This window comes from Zalophus californianus, chromosome 3, assembly GCF_009762305.2.
Source record: "Zalophus californianus isolate mZalCal1 chromosome 3, mZalCal1.pri.v2, whole genome shotgun sequence".
NCBI lineage: Eukaryota > Metazoa > Chordata > Mammalia > Carnivora > Otariidae > Zalophus > Zalophus californianus.
The window spans coordinates 47,805,112-47,822,783 of record NC_045597.1 but is presented as its reverse complement, the minus strand read 5'-3'; the positions used below and the strand labels follow the sequence as shown (position 1 = coordinate 47,822,783).

At 33.9% G+C, this 17,672-nt stretch overlaps 1 long non-coding RNA gene across 1 annotated transcript in view; it reads left to right on the top strand.

Annotated features, from left to right (window-relative positions):
• The first annotated feature begins 4,431 nt into the window (after positions 1 to 4,431).
• The window catches only part of LOC113919294, a 49,674-nt gene continuing 36,433 nt past the window's right edge, over positions 4,432 to 17,672 (top strand). The window contains exon 1 of the long non-coding RNA XR_003518944.2: positions 4,432 to 4,537. This is a non-coding gene — a long non-coding RNA (uncharacterized LOC113919294). The remainder of the gene's footprint in view (positions 4,538 to 17,672) is intronic.

Here is a 17,672-nt window from a genome sequence, read left to right as displayed (position 1 = left end):
TGGGGAGAGAGAGGGGTGTTGGATATTCATGTGATGCTAGGTATGTTTTGATAACAAAAGGAAAAAAAATACATGAAGAAGGAATCAAACTGTCACCATTTAATCAATTGCTCAATCTCAGCATCACTTATATTGAGGTGACCAAATATAATTTAACACTTAATGCAAAATTAAAGATTAAATATCATACATATGCAATTAAGTAATATAATTTTAAGAAAGCTTAACTTGAATCTAATAAAGTCCTTTGTTTCGACTTTCCAATATACAAGAATTATAGGGAATTGGGGTAATTCAATCTTCACCAAAATAGGACAGTCAGATGCATCTGCTCCCTTCAACAACTGATATTATTAACAAAAAAGACTGTTAAAAATGTAAAGAGTCTGGAAACATCTAATAATCAAATATGATTGGTCCTAAATTAAATCTTGATACAGAAAATGAGCTGTAAAGATAATTTTGGGAGAAACTATAGGTTGGAATATTTAATGAATTATTAATAAATCACCATTAAATTTGTGAGAATATAATCCTCACCATATAAGGGGATGTTTAAATTTTCTAGAGAATCATATTGAAATATTTAGGGGGTTAAAACTATATTGTTTGAAATTTTTCTTTTTGAAATGTTAGTATTAACTGTAGTTATATATGGAAGTAAATTAGTTTCAATGTACAAATTAGAGTTGGGTAGTTCATATTTGAAGTAAACTTATGAAAAAATATTTACTCTAGGCATTTTTAGTTAGGACTGAAAGACTTGAGTCAGTCATATCTCAACTATCTTTATCTCTGACCAGCAGTATAGAATTTCTTAATTAACATAATTCATATTATACATTTTTTTCTCAATTTAAATAGCATTCAAGGCATTTGGTTTGAAGGAAAATATTGTTCAAGCACTTTTATCTTCCATGGATAATATTTAAAGACTCCAAGAATCAGAAGCTGTCCCTTCAGATTGATACCCTGGGCCTAGACCCCATCCAGTCCTGTATGTTTAGCCAGTAAGAAGATTTTCACACAGATTAAAATGCTAGCTAAAGTTGGCGTCTAAGATATTGTCATAATAATCTCAAATATACCTTCCATACAAGGTGCTTTTCAGTGTGATAAATAACAGAGTTGGGTTTTTATCAAAATTATAGGTTATATGGTAGTTTTTGTTCATTTGTTTTTGCCTTGCTAAGTACATGTTGTGTGTCAAACTTCATTCTAGATATGCTTCCAGTTGATAGAAGATTTAAGGGGGGGAGATAATTTTATCCTCACTTGTCTCTATTTAATTGTATTGATATCTGACAAAAGAAAATGATAAATGTAATTACCAAAATTGGCTTACCTCAGTTTTTAATATTCTCAAACTATAAATGTGATTTATTTCCTTGTTATTCCCTTCATATTTTAGTGCTCTAAAGTTTCCAGTTCTTTGTTAGGCAAACTTCCTACAGTTTGCCTTACTATTATAACAACATATTTTTGTTAGAGAAACTTTCTTTAAATGATCAGTCACGGCTTATTACTTTTTCTACCATAACAAAGACTTGCTTCCCTAATTGTTTCACAGCTATACACCCTGAAATAAAATCTAAAAGTAAACACTAGTGAAAATACTAATTCTGTATATTACCCATGCAGCACAAAGTAGGGCTATTTTATTTATTATTAAATTCAATGAAAGACATGGGTGGTAGATTTCTTAATTACTTACAACTATCACAGTGATTAAAGTGTATTAGATTGACAATCTCTAGGTGAAAAAAATATGAAGGACATCTAGGAAATATCTATCTATAAAATCTAGCCTATTGCATTTTAAAGATTTTATTAATTAATTAATTTATTTATGAGAGAGAGCAAGTGGGGGGAGGGAGAGGGACAAGCAGACTCTGCTCTGAGCACAGAGCCCAATTCAGGGCTTGGTCCCATGACCCTGAGATCATGACCTGAACTGAAATGAAGAGTCTGATGCTTAACTGCCTGAGCCATGCAGGTACCCCTAGCCTTATTAACTTTTAAAGTAGATAAAATATTCAACCTTGATAAGAGTTAAGTACATATTAATATTCTTTCTTAGAAAAAGTTTATTTCATCTGTTAACCTAAATATGAAGGATGTGAGTAAATCAGTTCCAATATTGGTTCAAATGTGCTTTAAGTAAAAGCTGTACTTATAAGCGAATGTCACGACTGCATTGGGGAACGTCTTGCTAGTGCAATAAAGTCAGCTCAGTCAGTTGAAGTCTAAGCCTGATAGTAATTTTTTCATTCCCAGGAAAACAAATCATACTTCTGGGAATCACATCTCATTTTCAGCCAATGTTCGGTGGCTATTAGGTTTGTGTATCATTTTTTTCAGACTGAATAAAATTTTTCTTCCTAATTAATCATCTAAATGAATGCCCAGGTTTCTTCACCTTCAGTTCTCAATATGAATCAATTTCAAACAGAAGCATAATGAGATAGAGGGCAAGTAAAGTTTTGCCTTGGAAAAAAAGTGACGCACAAAGGGTCAAAATACTCAATCAGCACTGTCCTCATTAGGAGCATTTGCATAAATGAAGACTAAATACTTTTTACACTAAAAAGAGAAGTTTATTATTCCATCCATTAGCCTGCTTTGCTTTGTGAATGCTAATAAAAATTATTAATACCTCACTTATTCATATGCAGAGATAACTATTGCTAGACTTCTAGATTACTTTTTGATTCATGACGATTGCAAGAGTACTGATATTTGTGGTATAGTTTATGCTCATATTTCTATCTGTGTAAAAATTTGTGCCCTAATCAGACTCATCACTCGCAGGATGTGGTCCAGAGACATGTCTAGTCATCTTCCCCACTTCCACCCAAAGATTAGGACAATATCTATTAGAATTTACATTTCAAATAGTGTCACCCTGATATTGGATTTCAGTTTGTATTTTTATTAATATAATTCTTTCCACCAATCTTGGTGGTAAGTAGAGAAGTTTCTGCTTAACATTTATGAAGATTTTGATGAAGATGAAGTTCAGATTGGTTACAACTTTAGCAAATGATCACATAATTTGTTAGTGGCAATGCTAAGACCTCAACTTAGAATTTTTTGACTCCTATCTAGTGCTTTATAATTATAATATACTGGCTTAAACTTGATGCATTTTGACTTGAGAATTAACTTAAATCCAAATCTACAAGAACTTAGTAAAAACTGTCATTATTGAACACTCATTAAGGCCAATTACTCTTTAAGAGTTATACTTCATCCCATTGATAAACAAATTTTTACTGCTAATCATATTTTAAAATAACCATATATATATATATATTTCTTCCTCCAAATATTTACTTAAATATTTTTAGTTAAACCTCACAGTGACACTATGATGAAGGTAAAAATAACACTTCCGATTTAAAAATGAGAAAACTGAGATTTAGAAAAGTTGTAACTTGCCCAAGTTTACATGGCTAGGAGGTTGTAGAACTATTTCATGAATGGTGCTCTACATTTGAGAATTTACGTTTATAATGATGACAACAATGATAATTGTATGATAATTTAATGAATCCAATGACTATGAGACAATATCAGTGACATTAAAAATGATAATTAAGATGTTGATGAACAGATAAGTAAGCTGATATTAAAAGGGATAATACTTACTGAGATATATTTTGGGTTTAGAGGTCACTTTGTCTACATTTAAATATGAGCATGCCCACCTGTCTCCTTTCTGACCATGAAAAAATTACTGAAGCTTTAATTTCCTTAGTTTAAAAGTGGGTAAAGTAACAATAACTCATGGGGTGTTGCTGTCAGGGTTTGCATAGGTTAACTGATATAATCCTACCACCACCCAATGAGGCAATTTTACAAATGGTTAGAAAAGTAAATCTTGAGAAATTTAGTTAGTAAATTTGTCTGTGCTTTCACAGCAAGTATGTGGACAAATTTGGATTCATACCTGACACAAAGTTCATGTTCTTTCCACTGGGCCACATAGTTTTCCTAACAGTGTATTTAATAAAACACAATATCACGAATGATACATTTGTAGAATCTTTGAATGAAATTTCAATGCTGATCAATTTTAGCCAACTATATATATAAAGAAATTTCTCTGCCAGAAAGCAATGTGTAACCAATTCAAGTGATACTGATGGTTTTTAGAAATTGTGCACAAAAGCCTTTTCACAAAATGGCTGATTTTCCCCAATACACACATCTGGCTATCTCACAGCCTTTTTAAATAAAGAAACATAATTTTCAGAAATGTAGGTTTACAAAGCATGGTGGTCATGAACTCTTCTCTGTATTTCAAAACCGGGCAGCCAGACACAGAGCTTCTTTGGGCGATTGGCCCAGTAAATCATGTCACAAATATAGAACTGGCTGAAAGTACTGAGTGCCAAACTAAACTCCTAATGTTCTATTTCAATCCAGCAGATTCTATTGTGGCTGATTTTGGAAGAAGGACAGTTTGGCTTACTGCCATATTTCTCACTCAACCCTGCTTTGAAGGCAAAGAGCCAGACTTTGAGAGAAATCTGTGAGCATTTTTTTTATTCCTTTCTCCTATGTAATTACATATATTAATTGAACCCCACTGATAGTTGGGAAAACAGTTCAACAAAGAGATCCTGGTGTGTCTTGACTACGTGGAATCAAAATGGAAACTGGTTCATTTTGAATAATTACATTATGACCAGTTGATTTTAGTAATCTATGGGGAAAAGAGTGAGGAGGCAACTGGCTCCCTAAATTTAACTGGGGAACAATACAACTGAAAAGACAATAGCAGCCAATTGGTCTCAAAATATTTATAACAGGACCAGAAATTCCAAGAGTAATTAGTTACCTATGTAGAGCCCTTAGGTCTAAATCCAAGAATAGGGCCTAAGCTGAAGTAGATAAATTGGTAGTTGGTGGCATTATCAAATAGAAATGTGATGAGAAAATGAAGATACCTCCACTGTCAGCATAGGAATAATAATTCATTTTGAGTCTCTTTATAGAATTGCTGTACTGATGTAGTTGACTTAGGTCATGTCTCCCTCTAATTTACTATTGTCTCTAAATTAAAAAAAATGTTTAAATTCAATTTATTTAACATATAGTGTATTATTAGTTTCAGGGATAGAATTTAGTGATTCATCAGTTGCATATAACACCCAGTGCTCATTATATCAAGTTCCGTCCTTAATGCCCATCACCCCATTACCCCACCCCCCCCCACCTCCCCTCAGCAACTTCAGTTTGTTTCCTATAGTTAAGAGTCTCTTATGGTTTGCCTCCCTCTTTTTATCTATTTTTCCTTCCCTTCTTCTGTGTTCATCTGTCTAAATTTAATAATCACAGCACACCAAAATAAAAAGTGGAGCCAACCCACAAGCAAAAGTTTAATTATTCTCATGTCCTATCACTTTTTTTAATCTCCCTCAATTTATGTCTGAAATGACATAATTGAGAAGTGTCTTTCAGCTTTCACAAATGGAATAACGTTATAAACAGTGACATTTTTCTGGTTACCAAAGCTCTATTTTCCTGAAAATTAGGTTATTTCACAGATGATGAGGGAAGGATGAACTGGAAAAATAGAATGTTTCATCAGATAGATGACTGTAGAACTGCATCACCTCATAGATCTTGTATTGTTCATAAAGGCCAAGGATGTCCTCAGAAATTTCCAGCAATACACCTAAATCTAGAAATTAGCAACATCATCTTTAGATCTCTGTCAAGATACAAAAAATTTCAAGATAAAAAAAATGTATCAAAGGTATTTGATTTTAGTTCCATTTGTTATCAAACTAGTAAGTGATACCATTTTAGCCTCCATTGTAAAAATATGCCTATTAAAGAAAATATTAAAACTATGGGTCCTATCATCTGTGGCCACCAGGGATCGCTCTCCCATACCTAGTCTATTGTGTGAATCTGTGTGTATAGTTACTCACTTTGTTGCTCTTAAGATTAACAAGGGTAGGGGTGCCTGGGTGGCTCAGTTGGTTAAGCGACTGCCTTTGGCTCAGGTCATGATCCTGGAGTCCCGGGATCGAGTCCCACATCGGGCTCCCTGCTCAGCAGGGTGTCTGCTTCTCCCTCTGACCCTCTTCCCTCTTGTGCTATCTCTCATTCTCTCTCTGTCAAATAAATAAAAAAAATCTTAAAAAAAAAAGATTAACAAGGGTAGCTTAATTTAAATTGAAAATCAGAATCTCAAGCACGTCTGCCCTAAACAGCTACTTTACCTAGTCTATTTTATCTTATCTCTCTAAACTACTTATTTATCATTTTCTATTTATTCATAAGGTTAGTTTTCAACTTGAGTCAGACTCAAAACTCAGGCAATTTCTTTTTTCCCAAAAAATTCTTTATTATTTTGAATTTTAAAAATTCAAGACTTCCCTATTCAATTAAATCTCATGTATTATGTAAAACTGCTTTACAAATATATTTTGTTAGAATTTTATCCAGGATTGATAACTGAGAAGAAAAAAAGAAGAAAAAGATCAAGGTGTTCCAAAAACCTAAGTAGGGCACAGGACTGATTTAGAGCAGAGGTCAACTGTGAGTTCTTTTTAAACAATGAATATATGGTAACATTGATTTCTTTAAAAAGTAATCAAGGGTACTGAAGTATATTTTACTTCCTTCATGTGAGTCACCCAGAAAGGGAATAAGAATATCCTATTTGGAATAAGGGGTTTTGAATATATTTTCACCTGAAGTAAGCAGGCATTTAGTTGGTATTAGGAAGTAGAAGGAAACAGCAAAAGTTTGAGTTGCCAAAAGAACTTAGAAAACAGGGTAGTTTCCAAAGGACACTTTGGAGAAGACTGAGTTTATGGAAATAATAAATATATTAGGGAAGCATTAAACTTAGCAACAAAGGGATCAAAATTCTTAAAAACCAATCAGGGAATAATAGGCAAATATGCTACTTATGAACAAGAGGTTTTGAGGATTGGGGAAGTTACGATTTATGTTGGAGAGAAATAGTAGTGATAGATGACTAGAAATGCTACCTCACCAGATAAATTGTTCATATTTAAACATCACTATTATATGATGTGTGATTATGATGCTACTTTTGGATCATGATACACCAGCTGAAGCTTGACCAAATAGATCCTTTTTTATGAACCTTCACCTTAATATTAATGAGCTACAATTTGATAAATTCCCAGCTCCAGCTCGAGATTGTAAGAAAAAAAAAGTTGCAAAGGTTAAAGATGTGTTTAAAATACAAATAAGGAGAATTTCCTACTAGCAAATAATGTATTTTATAATAATTTCTTCAAGAAATAATAAAAACATTACATAAAAATTTTCAAATTAGCAACCAGATATGCTAATGGCCAGCACACTGAACAAAATTTACAAGTGAGGAAGAAAAGAGGGACAATATAATAATCCTTAATCTTATTGCTCTTTTTACTTTATTTCTAAGGACTTAGAAATATTAGAATATAGATTAAAATGTTTTAAAGCTTTCAAAGAATGAACCCACCTTTAAAATTTAAAGATGAGAGGAGATTCTACATTCTACATTAATTTAAAATTAAATGTCTGAAACATCACATGATATTGCATTTATTTTCATCCATGTCATCATTATTCTCTCTTGGAGTCCTTCATTCTCTATATGTTTTGGTTTCTGTTAATTGGCAGTTTACCAACTGTCTGCATTCTACTTTCTCATCAGCTCTATAAACACTCCTATCTGCAGATAGCATCATATAATGTTCACTTACAAATGTCATAAAATAAATGACTAACATCGTGCATTGCATTGAGCATATATGGGGTTTAGTGGTTTTAAAGCCAAAGTTATTTGTGTTCCCCATGCTGTGCAAAGAGATGTTTCAAAATCTGAGAAAAGAGCCTACTTTAAAAAAAAAGATAAAATTCTTAAATGACGGTGCTGGTTTTTATGGATTCTTGAAAGGAATGGTATGACATGCTTGTAAATGTTACTGAGGCAAAAACATGAGGCGGTCTGTACCTAAAATATAAAATTGAGAGATATGCTTTTTCTAGCCCATCAAACCCAAGATTCTAAGGAATATATAAATCTCATGTGCAATATATAACCTGCTTTTCATCCAAGTAAAGTAAGCCCCTGATCCTTTCTAGTTTAAAATGCCATTTATATCTACCAAACTTATAGTTAGTTGGGAGGAAGGGTACAGAAGAGAAGGATCGGAATAAGGAGAAAGTAGATTGGGTTATATATTCAGATGACAAAAAAAAAAAATGCCTCTTGCATGTTTATTTCTTTATAAAATGAATACATTTTAATAGCATAAACTTGTAACCATCTTATGTGATGATCAGTGTCAAACACATTGCTTTTGAATATTATTGCACTAGCTGTAAGTCAGGAAAATAAAATAGCTTACCATGCTTTTCTATTCTAAATACATATCAGACAATCTATAATAGAATAACTTACCTAAAAGTGAGCTATCATTTTATATTTATAGCATCTCAGACTTGCTGTACTTTGAGTATTCTCTTCATACTTTCTGGATTAGTGGCTTTATTTATTTTCCATACTGTAGAGACAGTTAAAAGACCAACTACATTTATCTGTCTCTCTTCTATCTACTCATCACTTATATACTTTACCTGTACCTATTGTTATCTACTTACTATCATCCCTAAGGCACAGAGAGGGGAGAAATAGTACAAGAAAATTTTTTATTTCTGTAATTTGTGTATTTTAATATACAAAGAGTAGGTGACTGTTTAGTGGTATCAGGGATTGAATTATTTTTCTCAGAGAATATTATTTGGGACAGGGGCCTATCGTGGTCCAAACTCTTTCGCTGCTAGTTTTATTATACAAATATATTATTTAATATGTGTATGTGTATATGTATACACACACACGCATACATTTTTTGTGTGCACGATATGTAGTTAGTATACGTTTTCATATTATCTTCAAATTTATAGTATCAACAAGAGAAAAGAAACATCCTGTTTTAAAGGGAAGATAAATATGAACAACAGTCATATATCATATATAGTCATACCTCATTTTATTAAGTCTCATTTTATTAAGCTTCACAGATATTCCATTTTTTACATATTGAAGGTTTGTGACAACCCTGCATTGAACAAGTCTATCAGTGACATTTTTCCAATAGCATTTGCTCACTTCAATTTCCGTGTCACAATTTGGTAATCTTCAAAATATTTCAAACTTTTTTATTATTATATTTGTTATGGTGATCTGTGATTATGACTTGCTGAAAGATTAGATAATGGTTATTAGTTTTACAAAAGAATATTTTTAAATTAAGGTATGTACATCATGGGTTTTTTACATAATACTATTGCACACTTAATAGACTGTAGTATAGTGTAAACACAACTTTTCTATGCACTGGAAAACCAAAAAATTGATTTGACCCATATTACTGTAGCAGTCTGGAACCAAACCCACAGTATCTTCAAGGTATTCCTGTAATATATAATGAATGCAGTACCAGTTTTAGAGAAGCTTATCTTCCTAGAGTAGTTGAGAAAGGAGAGGAAGGAAATATTGATCAATTGTTGAGAATCTACAGAGTTGTCTTATAATGTCCAGTTACTACTATCAATATTATACAAGTGAAAGTGACAAAAACAAGTACATTGATTCCTTTATCATTTCATTTTTAAAAACATTATTTCAAAAATATCCTTTTTAGGAGAATTCTGGGGAAGATGCATGAGTAGGAGAAACTTAAGTTTACCACATCCCATGAATACACCAAGATAATATCCACATCAGTGTAAATAGCCCATAAAATGACCTACCCAAGACTGGCAGAACTGACTTCCCAACAGTTAAACGTAGAGAAGAGGCCACATTGAAAAAGGTAAGAAGGCTGGAAACATGATCAGGAACCAAACTGACTTGGGAGATTGTGAGAGGGAGGGACACTGCAGGCACAGAGAAGGGAGAGGAACAGAGCCTACCCTACACACCCCAGGCATGGGGACTCACACTGGGAAACACTGGCTTTGAAAAACAGAGGGGCTTAACTTTGTGAGTTTTTACAATCAGTGGGGCCTTACATCTAAATTTTAAAAATCAGTACGCTAGGCTTAGGAAGAACCTAAGGATGAAAGGAAATGGAGTTCCTGCTCTTAAAGAGATAGCAAAACAAATGACCTCTCTGAGATACAGCCTAGAAGCAGCAGTTTGAAAAATGCCTCGCGTATACACTCCTTGGGATGGAGGTTTACTTACTAATCTCAGGACTCTCATAACAGGCTGAAGGGGCAGGGATCTTCAACAGATTTCTCCAAGAACAAAAGAGTGGGTGGGTGCCATTGTCCTCCCACATCCCCAGCCTACATACATGACCACCTGTGGGAACTAGTATGAACAGTCTTCAACTAGTTGGCAAACAGTATGCCCTATCCACATGCTCTTCTGTGGACCCCCCTTCTCCAAGCTGTCGTCAGCAGAAATTCTCCAAAGTTGCTACAGCTCCCCTCCCACAAGCAGAATAACACAAACCTTGCTAACACTATGTACCCTAAACCTGCCCTCTCCTGCTGACTTCTCCATACAACCTGCCTTTGGCAGAAGTCCATTCAAAGTGGTTCCACAAGCATGGCAGTGTGCAAGCAGCCCCAATAAGAGCCAGCACCATTCTGAAGTGACTCCAACCCCAGGGAGAAAGGAAGATAACCACATGCAGCATTTGACAATGGCCCACCGTAGGCTGGGGGCAGACATCTATATGACTGCAGGCCCTGCCCTCCAGTGAAAGTTTCTCAGGAGATAACACAGGGAAACACCTTGCAGTTCTGTATGACCACAGCTATAGTAATCACGTGGTCTGTCCCACCTCAAGCCCAAGATGGCTCTAGATTAGCCCATTAACAATAGAGGGACGAAACCCTGCCCACAAAAGGGAGAGAGTTATTACACACGACTGGACTTAAGGCAAACACAATTCAGCCACAACAGTAGGGGGCACACAACACCCCTTAGAGATACCCCTGAAATGCCAGGTTCTGGTGAATAGGGGACATTGCACTGCAGGGCACAACAGGAACTCTTCTTCAGAAGACCACTACTTTCAAGAGCAGAAGATGTAGCTGACTTTCTTAACACATGGAAACAGACACAAAATGAGGAGACATAGGACTATGTCCCAAATGAGAGAAAAAGACAAAATCACAGCAAGAGAGATAAACAAAATGGAAATAAGTAATATGCCTGATAGAGAATTTAAAGTAATGGTCATAAAGGTACTTACTGGACTTGAACAAAAGAGTGGAGGATCTCAGCAAGACTCTCAACAAAAAGACAGAAAACATAAAGAGGAAACAAGCATAAGAATTCAATAACTGAAATTAAAAATACACTGCAGCGAATAAATAGTAGACTAGAGGAAGCAGAAAGATGGATCAGGACCTGGAGGATAGAGTAATAGAAAGAAATCAAGCTGAACAGGAAAAAGAATAATATGAGGACCAATTAAGGGAAGTCATGAACACAATCAAGCATAATAACATTAATATTACAGGGATCCCAGAAGAAGAGAGAGAAAAGGGGGAAGAAAATTTATTTGAAGAAATAATAGATGAAAACTTCCCAAATCTGGAAAATGGAACAGAAATGCAGACCCAAGAAGCACAGAGAGCCCCCAACAAAATCAACTCAAGCAAGTTCACATCAAGACATATAGTAATTAAAATGTCATGATATGATGAAGAGAAAAATGTAAAACTAGCAAGAAAAAGGAAGATAGTTCTATATAAGGGCAACCCCATAAGACTATCAGCTGATTTTTCGGCAGAAATTTTGCAGACCAGAGTGGTAAGATATATTCAAAGTGCTGAAAGAAAAAAATCTGCAGCCAAGAATACTCCATCCAGCAAGGCTATCATTCAATATAGAAAGAGAGATAAAGAGTTTCCCAAACAAAAGTTAATGGAATTCATGACCATTAAACCAGCCCTACAAGAAACAAAAGGGGACTCTGAATGGAAAGGAAAGACCATAAGCAGGAGTAAGAAAAGTAAGAAGCACAAAAACAGTAACATTAAGTATATCTACAAAAATCAAAGGATTCACAAAATTAAACAATGTAAAGTATGACCCCATATACCTAAAGTGTTGGGAAGAAAGGAGTAAAAATTCAGTGCATTTAGAATGGGTTCAAACTTAAGCAACTATCAAATTAATATATAGTTATATGTATGTTAAATATAAAGCTAATGGTAACCACAAATCAAAACCCAGAAATAGATATACTTGGATTTCTTTCTCTTTGTCTTTTGCATATCACTAAAGAAAGCTAGTAAACTGTGAGGAGAACAAAAAAAAAATAAAAGAACAGGGAAGAACTACAAAAAGAACCATAAAACAAGTAACAGAATATCAATAAGAATATACCTATCCATATTTACTTTGAATGTAAATGGACTAAGGCTCCAATCGAAAGACAAAGGGTGATGGAATGGAAAAAAAATAAGACCCATCCCTGTCACCTACAAGAGATTCATTTCAGGCCTAACAACACATGCAGATTGAAACTGAAGGCATAGAGAAGGATTTATCATACAAATGGAAGTGCAAAGAAAGCTGTGATAACAATACTTGTATCAGACAAAACAGACTTAAAGACTGTAACAAGAGGGCACTACAAAATTATGAGTGGAACAATCCAGCAAGAAGATATAATAATTATAAATATTTATGTACCAAACATGGGAGCACCCAAATACACAAAGCAACTATTAACAAACATAAAGGAAGCAATCAATAGTAATACATTAGTAGGGGACTTCAACACCCCACTTACATCAATGCATAGGTCATTCAAACTGGAAAATAAACTAGGAAACAAGGGCTTTGGATGACCCATTGGGCCAGACGGATATAACAGATATATTCAGAACATTCCATCCTAAAACAGAATACACATTCTTTTCAAGAGCACAGGGAACATTCTCCAGAAAAGATCACATGTTAGACCACAAAACGAGTCTCAACAACTTAAAAAAGATGGAAGTCATACCATGCATCTTTTCTCACCCTAATACTATGAAACCAGAAATCAACCATAAGAGTAATTCTAAAAAGAACACAAATACATGGAGGTTAAATAACATGGCTACTAAACAATGAATGGGCCATGTAGGAAACCAAAAAGGAAATGAAAACACAATGGCCTAAAATCTTTGGAGTGCAGAAAAAGCAGTTCTAAGAGGGAAGTTTATAGCAATATAGGCCTACCTCATGAAGCAACAAACAAACAAAACCAAAAACACCCTCCAACAACCTAACCTTATACCTAAAGTAGCTAAAGAAAGAACAAAACCCCAAACCAGTGAAGGAAGGCTATAATAAAGATTAGAGCAGAAATACACAAAATGAAACTGAAAAAAAAAAGAACAGATTAATAAAACCAGGAGCTACTTCTTTGAAAAGATCAACAAAATTAATAAACCTCTAGCCAGACTCACAAAAGAGAGAGAGAGAGGGGGGGACTCAAAATTGGAGAAGAAATAACACCACAGAAATACTAAGAATTGTAAGAGAATATTGTGCAAAATTACATGCCAAAAAATGGACAACCTAGAAGAAATGGATAAATTCCTAGAAACATATAACCTACCAAAACTGAAGTAGGAAGAAATAGACAATTTGAATAGACCATTAATTAAATTGAATCAGTAATCAAAAAACTCCAAACAAAAATCCATGACCAGATGGCTTCACAGGTGAATTCTACCAAGCATTTAAAGACTTAATACCCATTCTTCTCTAACTATTCCAAAAAAAAAAAAGAAGAAGAAGAGGAAGGAAAACTTCCCTATTCATTCTGAGGCCAGCATTACCCTGATACCAAAACCAGATAAAGATACCACAAAACGAAAACTACATGCCACTATCTCTGATAAACATAGATGCACAAATCCTCAACAAAATATTAACAAGTTGAATCCAACAATTAAAAAAATATATCATTCACTACAAATAAGTGGGATTTATTCCTGGGATGCAAGAGTGGTTCAATATTCTCAAATCAATTATCATAACACATCAAATCAATAAGAGAAAGGATAAAAACCCTATAATCATTTCAATAGATGCAGAAAGAATATTTGATTAAGTACTACATCCATTCATGATAAAAACCATCAGAAAAGTAGGTTTAGAGGGAATACATCTCAACATAATAAAAGCCATATATGAAAAACCCATTGCTAATATCATACTCAATGGATTAAAAGTGAGAGCTTTTCCTCTAAGGTCAGGAACAAGACAAGGATGTCCACCCTCCCCACTTCTATTCAACATAGTACCAGAAGTCCTAGTCACAGCAATTAGGTAAGAAAAAGGTATAAAATGCATCCAAATTAGTAAGGAAGAAGTAAAACTGTCACTTTACAGATGGTATGATGTGATATATAGAAAACTCTAAAGACTTCACCAAACAACTACTAGAACAGATAAGTGAGTTCACTAGAGATCACAGGATGCAAAATCAATGTACAGTGCATTTCTATACACTAATAATGAAGCAGCAGAAAGAGAAATTAAGAAAACAATCCCATTTACAATTGCACCAAAAATCATAAAATATGTAGGAATAAACTTAATGAAGGTGAAAGACCTCTACTCTGAAAAGTATAAGACATCAATAAAAGAAATTGAAGGCAATACAAACAAATGGAAAAACATTCCATGCTCATAGATTAGAAGAAATACTGGTAAATACTATTCAGAAATACTACTGAATGCAATCGACAGATTTAATGCAATGCCTATCAAAAATACCAACAGTATTTTTCAGAGAACTAGAACAAATCATCCTAAAACTTGTATGGAACCAGGAAAGACCCTGAACAGCCAAAGCAATCTTGAACAAGGAAAACAAAATTGGAGGTATCAACATTCTAGACTTCAAGTTATATTTCAAAGATGTAGTAATAAGAACAGTATGGCGCTGGAACAAAAACAGACACAGTGGAACAGAATAGAAAGCCCAGAAATAAACCCACAATCATATGGTCATTTAATCTTCGACAGAGGAGGAAAGAATATACAATGGGAAATACAGTTTCTTCAACAAATTTTGTTGGCAAAAACTGGACAGCTATGTGCAAAAGAATGAAACTGGACCACTTTCTTACAGCATACATAAATATAAACTCAAAATGGATTAAAGACCTAAATATGAGACCTGAAAGCAGTAAAATCCTAGAACACAGGCAGTAATTTCTCTTGACATTAGCTATAGCAATATCTTTCTAGATACGTCTCCTGAGGTAAGGGAAACAAAACCAAAAATAAACTTTTGGGACTAAATCAAAATAAAGATTCTGCACAGGAAACAATTCAGAAAACTAAAAGACAACCTATGGGAGAAGATATTTACCAATGGCATATCTGATAAAAGCTTAGTATCCAAAATGTATAAAGAATGTACACAACTCAACACCCCCAAAAAACAAATAATCCAATTAAAACATGGGCAGAAGACATAGACATTTCTTCAAAGACGTACAGATGGACAGCAGGCACATGAAAAGATGCTCAATATCACTCATCATCAGGGAAATGAAAATCAAAATCAAAATGAGTTATCACCTCACACTTTTCAGAAAAGCTAAAATCAAAAACTCACAAGTGTTAGTGAAGATATGGAGAAAAAGGAACCCTCGTGCACTGTTGGTGGGAATGCAAACTGGTGTAGCCACTGTGGAAGCCGATATGGAGGTTCCTCAAAAAAATATAGAACTACCATATGATCCAGTGAACACACTACTGGGTATTTACCCAAAGAATACAAAAACACTAATTCAAAGGGATATATACACCCCTGGGTTTATTGCAGCATTATTTACAAAAACCAAATTATGGAAGCAGCCCATGTCCATCAATAGATGAATAAAGAAGTGGTATGTATATATAATGGAATACTATTCAGCTATAAAAAAGAATGATATCTTTCCATTTGCAACAATATGGAAGGATTTGAAGTATAATGCTAAGCAAAATAAGCCAGTCAGAGAAAGACAAATACCATATAATTCCACTCATAGGTGAAATTTAAGAAACAAAGGAAAAAAAGAAAAAGAGAAATAAACCAAAATACTCCTAACTATAGAAAACAAAAATGGTTACCGGGGGGGGGGGGGCAGATGGATGAAATAGGTGAAGGGGATTAAGAGTACACTTATCTTGATGAGCACTTGATGGAACTGTTGAATTATTATATTGTACACCTGAAACAACAAAAAAAAGAAACATCCTGTTTTAAAGGGAAGATAAATGTGAACAACAGTCATATATAGTCATACCTCATTTTATTAAGTTTCATTTTATTAAGCTTCCTTTCACTCAGTGATAGTTGGGCTCTTCACAGCAAGATTGAAAAAGAGTGCACAAGTGTGAGTACCTTCTCGTTGATTGGGTTTTATACAGTTAAATATTTAGTTTTACGATTTGCATCTAGTTTTAAGCATGATCATAACATGTTTACCTTTAAAGTGCCTACTTGTTTAAAGTTATTATATGAAACCAGAGAGATCTTTGCTCGGGCAGATTGTTTTTCAAGGTAAATCAACTATAACCCACTGGTGCGATTTGTTAGAAAATCATTTAGTGACTTGAACAATACTAACACAAAAACAAAACATTAAAAACTCAATTGGCAGAAAAAGTTTGCCTTTGGCAAATTTGGCAGCCATTGTCTGTTCAGGATATCAAAGGATTGCCAATCAAAACACAATTTATAAAGAGAGAGAGAAGAAAAAATGATGACTAAATATTGAAGAAAATAAAACCAATAAGTGAGGTATACTATTCTTTGTCCTCTCTTGCTTCTAGTCCAGTTTTTAGTCCTGTGAAACCAGTCCATTTGAAAGTCATTCACTTTCAACGAATTGAATTCACTATGCTCTTCATGAGAAAAGTGGACGTAGATCCAAATATATTTTGTGCTGAATTTTCTCTACATGGAGTCAGTGACATTTTTTTCCCTACAATTAAGTTAACATGTTCTCTGATGCCAAATACACTTTTATATTCACTTTTGTAAATAGCTTAAAAAACATTTGGCTACTACATATTTCTATAATGTCATAATAATTAGATTTAATGTATTATCAGAGTGAGAGTATTTGAAGTTAATGGCATTTTAATGTTCTTTATATTCTCAGTGTGAATCTCAATTACAGCAATTTTTACCCCCTGGGACCACTAAGAACCCCTAATTTCAATTTCTGAATGTCCCTCTAAACTCTGGCAATAGGATGCAGAGCTTTTAGAAATTGTACCCCTGAAAAATGCCTACCTTTATGCTCACATGGAGAGAACATTGTGCCATCAATTTTGAATATATGGTCTTATATTGTTTTGAAAAATGACCAAATTGCCCCAGAGCATCAGACTATGGTTGCTTTCCCTTTTCTTTTGTTCTTTATGTTTATTATTGAAAGGTAAGTAGAAATAGTAGTAACAGTAACAGAGTTAAGCAGAGATTGATCCTATGGCTGATTTATGCTTTCAGTTTAACTTACAAGTATCTCCTACGTGTATATATTTCAAAAACACTATGAAAATAGAGACAATATTAAGATGGTTGATGGTCATTCCTGTTTTCAAAGACCTCATACTCTAATGGGAAAGGAAAATTAAAAACATGTATGATGGA